Consider the following 10,883-nt stretch of genomic DNA (forward strand, 5'->3'; position numbering starts at 1 on the left):
GGGGTGAGACCTTCATCAAAAATCCATCCTGGGCTGGGATTGTGGCTCAGTGGCAGAGCTCTTGCCTAGCATGTGTGAGGCACTGGGTTCAATCCTCAGCATCACATAAAAATAAGTAAATAAAATAAAGGTATTGTGTCCATCTACAACTAAATTTTTTTTTAAAAAAAATCCATCCTTCACTGCTAAAATATGACTCACTCAGTTTCTTAGTAGACATACATCAATTTTCTTCCAAGAGTGAAGTGGTGTAAATAAATCCAAAGGCGTTTCATTTTTTTCATCTAAGAACCACATAGCAGGAAAAAAAAAAAGTTTACCTTCAGAAAAGTTGATGGTCTCCCATTTATGATGGTTTGATTTAATGATTTTTTGACTTTATGGGATTGCAAAAGTGATATGCATTCAGGAGAAACCATACTTTGAATTTTGAATTTGGATCTTTTCCCTGGCTAGTGATATGTAGTGCGATGTTCTCTGGGGATGCTGGGCAGTGGCAGAGATCTGCATCTCCCAGTCAGCCCCACAATCATAAGAGATGATAACTGTCCTGTGTTGCTTAGCTAGGACATACAGTGGCTTAGGTGGTTTGTTCAATGCATTTTAGATTTAGGATAATTTCAACTTGCACTAGGTCTATCTGGATGGAACCCCATTATAAATCAAGGAGCATCTCTGTACTATGAAATACATCCCATCAAGTCAGGCATTTCTAGGTCTTCTTTGTCCCCAGGTGCTCCTGCGTTGTTGGTTCCCTCTGAATTGTAATGTGTGGGAAGACCTGCTGGGCACTCACAACCCACCATATTCTGCTCTCACATGCAGAAAAGAGATTTCTCCCAGCTAAAAGATAGCCTGATAATCTCTTTTACTTTAATCTACTCCTTTAGATCATGTAGCTTGCAATGCTCATATTTGCCTTTGGAGTTTATTAGAAGGAAGACTGCTTCTTAATGATCAGAGCTTTAAAGCAATTAATTTGGTTCAGAAGTCACTGCCTGGGAGCTCTGACTCTCATGCTGTCCACCCCATTTGAAGTATTCTCTTGGTTCTCTCATCTTCCTCCTCTTTTCCTCATCTCATTACCACTTCATTTTCTGCCTCTTTGTTCCTCCTCTGTTTTATTCCTTTTCCTCTATGCCCAACACCTTCTAACATTGCACTTCTCAATGTTTATTTTGAATCATCTGGGAGTCAGACTTAAACTGTAGATTGCTAAGTATCCTTTGTGACCTAAGGTATCATCATTAGGGAGTGTAGTCCACAAATCTGCCTTTATAAACATGTCCCCCAGTGAGTCTAACACTTACTGGTTTACCAGTCACCCTTCCAAGGTCTCTGAAGGCAGTCCGGCATGTTTTAGGAATTAGAATGGCAAGCTATGTTCTAAAGGGTCTGAAGTGGGCTGGGCCACATGTCTGCTACATTGGTTGGCAGGCACCTGGCTTCTTTGTGGTCTCTGTATTTATTCAAAATGGCTTTGAATGGAGATTCACAGATGAATTTTACCAGACTTTTGAAGAACTAACACCAATACTCCTCAAACTATTCCATAAAATAGAAAGGGAAAGAACTCTTTCAAACTCATTCTACAAAACCATTATTATCCTACTAGCAAAACCTAATAAGAACACAACAAAATGTCAAATACAGTGGAGCATATCTACAATCCCAGCAGCTTTGGAGACTGAGGCAGGAGGATCACAAGTTCAAATCCAGCCTCAGCAATTTAGCAAGGCCCTAAGCAACTTAGTGACAGCTTGTCTCAAAATAAAAAATAAAAAAGGGCAATGGATATGGCTCAGTGGTTAAGTACACCTGAGTTCAATCCTGTATACCAAAACAAACAAACAACAAAATAGCATGACATAAAAAACAGACACATAGACCAACGGAACAGAGACAACCCAGAAATAAAACCACACATCTGTGGCCACCTGATTCTAGACAAAAGAGCCAAAAACAAGTCTTGGAGAAAAGACAGTGTCTTTGGCAAATGGTGGTTGGAAAAACTAGACTTACACATATAGATCCCTATCTCTCACTCTGTCCAAAAATAACTCAATGTGGATCAAAGACCTTAATGTAAGACCTGAGATTCTGAGATTCTTCTCTCACCAAATGGTGGATGAGACCCATGCACCAGGAGAACCCAGAGGGCCTGGAGACCTCATGGCCCCAGAATGGGTGACCACAGGGGCTTCCATATAGGCTTTGGCAGTGGCCTCCAAGGCCAAGATCACAGTGGTGGTTGGGGTTGGGACCCTGGCCAGGTGGCTTGAGGCTCATGGAGATAAGACCAAAGACAAGGAGTGTATCCCAGTCACCAAACTGGGCTGCCTGGTCAAGGACATGATGATCAATCCTTGGAGGAGATCTATCTCTTCTCTCTGCCTATCAAGGAGTCTGAGGTCATTGACTTTTTCCTGGGGACATCACTCAAGGATGAGATTTTGAAGACCATGCCTGTACAGAAGCAGACCCATGCTGGCCAGCAGACTGATAGCATTTGTTGCTCTCAGGGACTACAATGGTCACGTTGGCCTGGAAGTTAAGTGCTTCAAGGAGGTAGCCACTGCTATCCGAGGGGCCACCATCCTGGCTAATCTCTCCATTGTTCCTGTGTAGAGAGGCTACTCGGGGAACAAGATTAGCAAGCCCCATACTGTCCCTTGTAAGGAGACAGGATATTGTGGATCTGTGTTGGTGCGACTCATCCCTGTCCCCAGAAGTACTGGCATTGTCTCAGCCCCTGTGCCCAAGAGGCTGCTGCTGCTGCTGCTGGTATTAATGACTGCTACGCTTCTTCCAGGGGGTGCACTGCCACCTTGGGCAATTCACCAGGCCACTTTGATGCCACCTCTAAGACATATAGCTACTTGTCTCCAAATCTCTGGAAAGAGACTGTGTTACCAAGTCTCCCTATCAGGAATTCACTGACCATTTTGTGAAAACCCACACCAGAGTCTCTTACAGAGGACTCAAGCTCCAGCTATGGCTACAACATAGGGTTTTTATACAAGAAAAATAAAGTGAATGAAACGTGAAAAAAAAAGATATAGATCTAGGCAATGATTTCCTGAATAGGACTCCAATTGCTCAAGAAATAATAGTAAAAATTGACAAATTAGATTGCACCAAATTAAAAAGCATCTGCACAGCAAAGGTAACAATCAACAGAATAAAAAGACAGCCTACAGAACCGGAGAAAATCGTTGCCAGCTATGCATCTGACAGAGGATTAATATCCAGAATATATAAAAAATTTTAAAACAAAACCGCAATTCATCCAATTAATAAATGGTTAAAACAATTAAATATCTTTAGCCATCAGGGAAATGCTTTAAATCAAAACAACACTGAGCTTCTATCTCACCTCTGTTAGAATGGCTATTTTAAACAACTACAAAATAACAAATGCTGGCAAAGATTGGAGAAACAAAAGGAATCCTTATATGCTGTTGGTAGGAATGTAAATTAGTACAGCCAATATGGAAAACAGTATGAAAATTCCTCAGAAAACTTGAAACAGAAGTACCATACAAACCAGTTATACCACTCCCAGGTATATATCTAAAGGAATCAAAGTCAGCATACTACAGAGATACCTGCACACCCATGTTTATGAAGGTACTAAATTCACAATAGTCAAGCTTTGGAATCAGCCTAGAGGCCCAGCAGTGGATGAATGGATAAAGAAAGTGTGATATATAGAGAAAATGGAGTATTAATTAGCTATAAAGTATCTGAAACTGAACATCATGTTAAGTGAAATCAGCCAACTCAGAAAGACAAATATCACATGTTTTCTCTGTGGAATTTAGCAGGGAAAAGAATGACATGAAAGTAGAAAGAAAACTAGTAGATAAAAGGAAGGGAACCAAGGAGGGGGAAGTAGGAAAATAGGGAGGATGGAGAAGATCAACACAGGTGACATGAATGTATGCACAATGAACTTCATTATTCTGTACAACCAACATACATGAATATACTAATATATACACTAATTAATATACACTAATAATTATAATAAAGGTAACTGTTAGGAATTATGGAGATACTAAAGCCTGCCTACCTTCAGCTGTGCCATGTAATAGCATCACCCTCCTGTCTCCAGGATATAAAAGATGGTGAAGCACAAAGTGATTATCATCTTTGTACTTTGAGCACAAATTTTTTAATCAAGGCTCTTTGTACTTGTACCTCAATGCCCCACATGAAAGTGTATTTTCATTAAACTTCAGTGTTTATCATGTCTACTCTCCTTCCTGAACTTGAGGACTGAAGCATCTCCCCAAGAGTAGACCTAGATGCCCTCCCTGTGGTCATAAACTCCTATAGTAGGTCCTATTTATGCCCCACACATCTTTCTCCCTCTACATACTCCAGGCTCCAGTTATAGATGCAGACATGCATAACTTCTACAAAAACACACGTGGCTGGTGCTCAGAGCAAGATGGAAGTGCTGCAGAGTTAATGCCTCTGGAAGCAACCCCTAAACAATGACAGATGGGAGATTTTGGGGAGAAACAACCCAGCTTCCTCATTCCTCAGATGGGATAACTCTGAGCATGGTTAACACTATCCCCCAGAGTCTCCAGTGGAATTGCTCTCCAATAGCCCACAGTGGTAACATGGTTAATAACATGTGCGATTGTGGCATCCTTCTCATCCCACGGTACTTTCCAACCAGTGTTTCCTGGGACCATCTCCAAAATAAACAATTTGCAATTGAGTGTTTGTCTTTGGATCTGCTTCTTTGGGTCACCCAAACCAAGGCATACTTCCTATCCCCAGGACTTATCCACACAAAGGTGAGCTAACAACTCTGAATAGATCCAGGAACTGTAAGAAACCAGAGTAGAAGAAAACAAACATCTATGCCTATAGCATTTTGGAATGATGGACTATCTGACCATCTCCCTTGTCTCTGGACTCCATATAAAACCTACAGATGCCAAGGAAACTTGAGACCTGTTTCCACTGTTCCTCTTACATAATGAACCTTTTGCTATCTCAATGACTTGGGATAGAGCAAAAAGGATCCTCTTTCACCCTGCCACAGACTGAAGGCTCTGTGTTCTACATCAAGAGGTTCAGATCTAAGCACAGCCTGAGGTCTTGCAAAGCTGCTGATTCACATTCTGCACTTGTTCACTACTTTAATAAATGTTTATGGAGCAAGTACTGCTAATTTGGATTTAGAGGATAGAGAAGGAATGTGTGTAAGTTAAGTCTGGTTAGGCTATTGGTACATGGAACTCCACCAGCTTCTGTCCTGAGGGTCCTTGCTCCCATCCCCTCTCATCTGAATGAAGTCAGAGCCTGCTCAATTGTCTCTCATATTCAGTTCACCATGCACTATCTACCTCACACTTCACTTTGGGACAGCATTATCCTTTGGAAATTACAAAACTACATGTCCCTCCCTTTATCAATAACCTTTGATAACCTTTGTCTGTTGAGTAAAGTGCAAACTCCAGATTATATATATAGCCAAGGGTTTTCAAGTCTGGCCCCCAATCATTTTTTTCTAACCTCCTTTATCCACCATCTCTTTTCCTTCCCACCAGATTATTTGTACTCTCCAAACACTGCATGTTATTTCATACCCCTGTCCTTCTTGTGATATGTTGTTCCCTATGGATCTCACTTTGTTGCTTTAGCCAAACACTACTCATCATTGAGCACAATTAGAATGCCACCTCTTGTATCAAGTCTTCCTTACCCTCTCCCTCTACCTCCAAAGGCACCAACTACCAAATCCTCTACACCCCTTACCATCTTCACACATGTGAAAAATGCAACATTGATCACACTATGCAGTCATGGCTTCAGAGTTTTACTTCTAGAAGATTCTGAGCTCATGGAAAGTAGAGGTGTTGCTATTTTGTTCATCTTGGCACTCTACCTAAGAGTTTAAGATAATACCAGGTACACTGTACATTTGTAAGAAATGTTTGTGACTAACTGTCCACATCCATGAAAGCCAAAAGGAGATTCAGTTCCTTGTCTCTGAAAATTGATGCCACTCCTGACATAAGATTTGTTCCATGCTCCTGGATGGGACTGTTCACACAGGCTGTCCCATACAGCTTTCTTCTATATCAAGGCCCCAGCAGTTCTTTCCCTGGTTTTAGAGCTGAATGACCTCTTGTGGTGGCTCTAAGACAGGAGATTGGCAGGGTTCTTGGAGCTGCCAGGAGCCAGAGCTGAGCAGGTGGGTGTTTATTTTCCCATGAATGCATTCATGCTGTTCCCATGGGACCCCACTGGCACATAGCAGCAGGAAGTTGATCACATCACAGTCCCTCAGGAACATCCACTGGGAGTCATCAATGCAGTTGGTTAACAAGGAGATTTCAGAGGGAGAAGGAATCTGATCAAGATGCCTTATGCCTGGAGAGTGGAGATGGTATTTACAGGGTGAAATATCTCCCAAGGACAAGCCAAGGAGTGCTTCACCAACAGATAAGGGAAGAGAGGCTTCTCAGATGAAGCCAGCAGCCATTTAACTTCTCCCAGAGAGTTGGTGGCAGTTACAGCCTGGAGACCACCTTTCATCACCCTCAAACTAGGGAATAAAAATCTTCTCACCTACCCCAAAGTCCATTCTATACCTGCAAGGTACAAACCAAAATATTTTATTCTAGAGAGGTCTGGACTTTATGAGTACCTACTATAGACTAGGCACATTTCTATGTAGTTTCTCTGGATTACTTCAGTTAATCCCCATAACAAACCCTCATTGCTAAGTGTTCTAATTAGCCCCCATTTTACAGATGAGAAATTTGAGGCTGGGTGAGGTCAACTTGGCCACATTCACACAGCTAGTAAGCAGCAGAACTGGGATTCTTACTGGGTCTACCTGACTCCATGATCTGCATTTGAAACTTCCACATGATACCACCTGGAGTACAATGACTCCTCTGATATTCAAGTGAAGAGGCAGCAGAATATAAAAACAAGGCAGGGGCCCTTGCAATGTCACTTGACTGCCATCTCACACTGTGGCCAGAATAAGTCACCCAACATTTCAGGGCCTCTGTAGATAAGTCTGAGGGTTGGACTAGATGATTTGTAATCCTGCTTTAGATGTAGCCTTCTGCCATTCTCTGGTGGCATAGGCATGGCTATAATGGGTGGGGATCTGTGTTCTTAGAAAGGACCAACTGGTGGGAAAGGAAATTGATCTGAAGCAAGTGGCATATCCTTGAATCATGGTAAGAGGAAGGGCTTTAGTTGACATTTTTTGGCTGCTGAATACAATTGCCTGGAGGGCCAGATTTTTTGGTCTCTTTGACACATTATGGTTCTCAAGCATTAAGCCCCTTAGCTCTTGTTTCTCCCCTCCCCTAACCCCACCCTAACCCTTCAGATTGGCCGCCCATCTCAGGCTGTGAACTTGTGAGAATACTAACTTTCTGCAAGTTGCTGTGTGTAAATCCCAGTGAATATCACAAATGGGCAGTGTTTCAACTAGTATCACTGATCCATAACAAAACAGTCCCAAATTAGTGACATAAAGCAATGCTGTTATTATGCCTATGAATGGATTCTGTGAGTTAGTAATTCAAAGGCAGCACAGTGAGGATGTCTTGCCTCTGCACACCATGGCTTGAGACTTAAGTTGGGAAGGCTCATGATAGAAAATAACCAAGTGGCTAGGGGCTAGAATCACCTGGAGGAGTCTTCACTCACACATCAGAAGTTGATCCTGGCTGTTGGCTGGGACAATAGCTGGATTTGTTAATCAGAACATATATACATTGCGATTTCACGTAGCTATTTGGGCTTCCTCCTGCCATGGTAGCCTGAAGGTAGTCAGATCTCTTTCATGGTAATTTGTACTCTATAAGTGTGAGCATCCAGAAAGTGAGACAGAATCTGTATTGCCTTTTGAGATTGAACCTCATGAGTTTCTTCCACTTTGTGCTATTGGTTATGATCGAGTCATTAAGGCTGGATAACGTTCAAGGGCAGGCCTGGAGATATAACTCAGTTGGGTAGAGTGCTTACCTCACATGTAAAGGCCCTGGGTTTAATCCCCAGCACTAAACACATACATAACCACACATACATACATACACACACACACACACACACACACACGATTCAAGGGCAGGAGACATAGACCCTGCCCTTGGAGCATCAATACTGGTGCTACCTTTTCGTTCATCTATAGGACATGGACTGTGTCTTGGTTACTTCTGAATTATTTCCATCTAACATCAGTTATGATGAAGAGTAGATACCCAATGAGCGACTGGCAAAGAAAGTAACAAGGGAACTAATGAAGTATAGGTCACACTATTGAAGAATGTGTCTTTGAGGAGCATAGGCATTTAGTCTCTTTCTCCTTTTTTGTTTGTATTGTATTTGCTTTTTTATTCCACCAATAAAATAAGTCACTGTTTGTGAATGACCTACAGGGTGGAAAAAGCTCAATGATGTTGTAATCATTTTGCTTTTAAGGAGTGTTCTTTGCTTATGAATTCTTCCTTGATCCAATATGGCCTCATTTTGGGTGTTTCTTCCATGGTTTCCAAAAGGATAGTTTAGAAGTCAGTTTCTACCAGAATGATTGGATATTTCACAATGCAGTCTCAACTGGCTTCCCCAGCCCACCAGTCGTTCTTGATCTGTATTCTCCTGGTTGATCTGTATTCTCCTAGCCTTCCACTTCTTTTCCTTCTCCTGCTCCCCTCTTGCCTCTCTTCTTTTCTTGTTTCTCCCCTCCCCTTGCCCCCACCCTAACCCTAACTCTCCTTCTGCCTCTCTTCCTAATGCCCCCTTCACTTATCCCTTCACACCTTCCCCTGATCCTTCCCTTCTCTCTCCCTCTTTTTGTCTCTCCTTTCCCTTCCCATGCTTTCTTCACTGCCCATCCCTCCCTCTACGTTACTACCCCTAGCTTCAGGTTGGGAGCATCTCTAGGATTATCAGAGAAGTCAAGGAACTTGGAAGCCAACCACTGCCACCCGCTGCCCTCCCAGAGGAAGACTCATGAGACTCTTCTTTCATGATTTGCTAAACTGCATTTCATCACTTTTATGGGCACTAAGTTATGATGTCACATGAAAAAGGCTTAAAGCTCCTTTCGCTGTTTCAAACTAGCACACAAAGTCCAATCGTACAGAAACATGACAGAAAATAATTCTTTAAGAAGAAAAACCATGACAATGGGAATTTACCATTCCCAAATTAGCATTTGGAAAATACTAGTCACACAAACTTATGCCAGCAGAGACCTCAGAGAGCATCTTGCCCAGTTCCTCATGTAATAGAAAGGGAGCTGAGAGCCAAAGAGAAAGAGCTATAACAGCTAGCATTTACTGGGTGCTGACTCTGCCCCAGGAACTCTATTACTTTATTATAGTTGTGCAATAATCAGATGCATTGGAATCATTGATCCCATTTCTAAGATAAAGAAACAGAAGCTCAGAGAAGGCCAGTAACTTCTGCAAAGTCATATAGCTAGAAAACAGCAGAGTATAGATTTGAACCTAGTATCTAGAATGAGTCCAGTAACCATCTTTCTTTCTTGCTTGCTTCCTTCCTTCTTTCCTTTCTTTCTTTCTTCTGGTGCCAAAGATGGAACCCAAGGCCTTGCACATGATAGGTAAGTGCTCTACCACTGTGCTACATCCCCAACCCCACAACCAACCAATAAACTTTCCTGTGCCTCTAAGTGGACTTCATTTCCCTCTGTCTTCCAAGTTCACATTAGTCTAATGGTTAGACTAATTTCAGAAAGTTAAACTGAGCAGTGCCAAAAATTCAACACTTGATGCTACAGTTCAAATCAAAGTCAATGTTAGCCTTTGTTAAGCTGAATTCTGATAGAAGGGACTCATCATCTTAAGAAGCTTAGATGATGGCCCTTTGTAAGGAAAACTATGAGTTTAGAGGAACATGGACCATGGCAGTGGGGCTCAATGATTTAGACTTGAAGTCAGACTTCCAGGATTCAACACTAGTTCAGCTTATTCCTAGATTAGCCTCTCCATGCCTCAGTTTCCTTCATCTGTAAAATGACAGTTAATAGTATATCTATCTGACAGGATAGATTTGAAGGACCAATAAGATTAACAAACATTAGCTTTCAAAACCATGCCTGACACGGAGCAAGTCATTTATACAAATTTGTTCTGTTATTACTCAATAATTTCTCTACAGTGTAATAATCTCCAGGGCCTAACATAGTCCCAAGCACATGGAAGGGGTTCAATAAATATTTGTTCACTAAATGAAAAGTATTAGTAGTCTTAATGGTATTCATCTGTTCTTCATCCTGTCAAAACAGAAAACAAGAAAAAATGAATTTCTCCTTTACCTTATAGTTTTTCCATATGTCAAAGCCTGGTTCTGCGTGATTGAAACCACTTTTCCTTGGCAAAGCCTTGGGGAGCCTGAGGACCAGCTGTTTCCCACTTTAGTTCTTTTCTGGGGCCTATTTTGCCAAGGAAGTGACATCTTAAAGATGTGGAAGATACAGCTTTACTTGTAACTGTCAAAAACCCAATTCAAACTAGAAGAAGCAAAGAGGTGAATTTATAGGATTGACTGCAGAATGCAGGTATGACTTCAGGCATGACAAGATTCAGGGGTTCAAATGATGTCATTGAGACTTGGTTTGGTTACATCTCTTAGCTCTGCCTTCTTCAATGATAGTTCTCTTCTCAGGCAAGTTCACCCTTGTGGTAGCTAGATGGCTGCCAGCCATATCAGATTTATATCACCATAGCTTCAACACCAGGAGAAATGAAACTCTTATTTTTGTGATACTCCAGCCAAAGTCCCAGTTTTAGCTTTAATTGAACCAACTTAGATCTGTGTTCACCCTTGAACCAATCACAATGGATTCAAGTATGCACTCAGAT

General features: G+C 41.8%; 1 pseudogene; it reads left to right on the forward strand.

Moving 5' to 3' along the window:
- The first annotated feature begins 2,121 nt into the window (after positions 1–2,121).
- LOC143638924 (small ribosomal subunit protein uS5 pseudogene) lies at positions 2,122–3,009 on the forward strand (annotated as a pseudogene).
- Positions 3,010–10,883: the final 7,874 nt, after the last annotated feature.

This window comes from Callospermophilus lateralis, chromosome X, assembly GCF_048772815.1.
Source record: "Callospermophilus lateralis isolate mCalLat2 chromosome X, mCalLat2.hap1, whole genome shotgun sequence".
NCBI classification, from domain to species: Eukaryota; Metazoa; Chordata; class Mammalia; order Rodentia; family Sciuridae; genus Callospermophilus; species Callospermophilus lateralis.